This window comes from Cupressus sempervirens, chromosome 1, assembly GCF_028749045.1.
Source record: "Cupressus sempervirens isolate cs-2001-9-10 chromosome 1, ASM2874904v1, whole genome shotgun sequence".
In the NCBI taxonomy this organism is placed as follows: domain Eukaryota; kingdom Viridiplantae; phylum Streptophyta; class Pinopsida; order Cupressales; family Cupressaceae; genus Cupressus; species Cupressus sempervirens.
The window spans coordinates 393,834,860-393,837,149 of NC_143118.1; the positions used below are offsets into that span (position 1 = coordinate 393,834,860).

The window sequence follows — 2,290 nt, forward strand, 5'->3', positions numbered from 1 at the left end:
ACAACTAGGGAAAATGCCATTTATGTGGAGAATACAGCCACATTAGATTAAATTGTGTAAGGACGCACTTCTAAAAAGAAGTGGCCAAGTAAAAAAGAAGTGACCAAGTATTGTATTGCCCATAACTCTCCTATTACAATCTTTGTTCCATATAAATAAACATCATCATCCCAAACACACTAGTGAAAAAATTAAGCTTTGAAAAAATACGTCAACTTTAACTATTTAAGGCTTTTAGCCTATAAAACCTTAATATGTAGTAGTCATCCTCCCTTTACAAGGAACTAAACTAATAAAGAAAGTAGTTGGCATCTTACACCACAGTATTATAGCAAATACGGCTAAATTAACGACGACGCCGCTGTTATTCAGAGGATGATAGAAGGATCGTTTAAGGTAGGAGAGGAACGCTCTTGAGAACCACGGTCTCCACGGTGATTCCGGGGCCGAATCCAAGTAGCACTCCCATCTCCACCCCTTCTCCTGTCGTCACACATCCATTTTCCTTAGACGACTTCCTCATCTCGTCCAACACGAACAGCACACTAGCGCTCCACATGTTCCCGTACTCCCTCAACACCTCTCTACTCGCCCTCATCTTTCTCGGATCCAACCTGAGCTTCGACTCCACTTGGTCTAGAATTGCCCGCCCACCTAGTAAAGTTCGTTCCAGTTGGAGATGTTGAATTGCCAGAATGCCTCCACCAGAGCCATTTTGACGTAGTTGGAGATGAGCTCGGGCAACTCCTCCATGAGGTGGAAGACGAGTCTGGCCTCTCTCGTGTGGCCGTTGATGGTGCCCTCGCAGTCGGGCAGCGTTGTCTGGGCAGTCCAGAGGAGCTTGAAATAGGGCTTCTCTATTTCATCAACGGGGTCTGCTCCCACGATCACGACCACCGTGCTGTCAGCGAAGATGGCGTGGCCGACAAGACCGTCAATGTGAGTGTCGGATGTGCCACAGAAAGAGGCGGCCGTGACCTCACTGCACACGGCCAGAACTCGGGCTCCCCCGTTGTTCTCCGCGATGTCCTTGGCCACTCTCAGCACCATCCCTCCTGCGTAGCACCCCAAGTTGTACATCATCACTCTCTTCACTGATGACCGCAGCCCCAGCAGCTTACAGAGCTAGTAGTCCGCGCCAGGCATATCCATTCCGTTTGTGGATGCGAAAACCAGATGGGTGATCTCCGACTTTGCCCGCCCCCACTCCTTTATCGCCTTCAAAGCCGCCTCTTTTTCCAGCCACGACACCTTCGCCACCGCCATCTCTTGCCAAGCATCCAATGAAGGGGGCATGTAGGTGCATAGGTTGGGATTCTCCTTCAATATCTCCTCCGTTAGATACATGTACCTCTTCCTTATCATCGACTTCTCGCCTGCAACATAACATTCCCCGTAACCACTAAGACATAGAAATCATGTAAATCAATGAATATTAAGCTATGTAAATGTGGCATCTGGGCTTACACATTCGCTTGAATTTCTCCTTGAATATTAGTAGTCGGGGTATTCGGGGTATTCGCTTTGTTCAAATACGTTGGGAGGAGTGGCAGTTCCGATGGCCAAGATGCAGGCAGGTCCATCAACCCTCTGGGCTTTCCTCATTGCCTGCAAATCCACCATACTCTTCCCTCCCTGCATGCTGCTCTATCTCTAACTATGAGCGCAGCTAGATGCTAGTTATGCACTATGAAACTAAGTAACTTAATACGCCAGGAATGTAGGGGAAGGGGTGTATTTATAAGCAAGAGTGGCTCATGAGAAAAATAGTAGAAGCGACTAAATGAAGAATGTTATCCCTAGTTTCGTGTATAACGGGCCCTTACTGTTTTCCTCTTTGCAGGTACATTTTGGGTGCACATTTCTGCATGGCTTAAACATCATACACTAAAGTTTGATTCCTAGTGCAAAAGTGTTAAATAGTCAAAGTTTGACTTACTTTTACAGACTTAATTTCTTCCTGTGTGATGTTTATTTCTTACTGATTTGTTTTCATTCTGTACTTTGGCCGTGGTTCTTTTATGATGAAAGCTTTAGGTATGTGATGTGATGTGGGTAAATTAAATGAAAGCTCGATGCATTACTTTGTTGTTGGTTTAGTTATCATTATTGTGCTTCTTTGCTTTCACCATTGCCTTCATGTTTTATAGACACAAGGAAGAAAAAACAAGAAACTGTCCCGTTACGAAACATGTGTTTTAGTTTGCTCTTACACGTTTCCAACCTTTAATGGCAACGTTAAAAAGTGAGTTGTAGGCGGAATTCTGTGCAGGCAGACATAATGGGTGAA

General features: G+C 45.3%; 1 pseudogene; it reads right to left on the reverse strand.

The window, feature by feature from the left end:
- Positions 1-391: 391 nt before the first annotated feature.
- On the reverse strand, positions 392-1,641 carry LOC149577951 (chalcone synthase 7-like; annotated as a pseudogene).
- Positions 1,642-2,290: the final 649 nt, after the last annotated feature.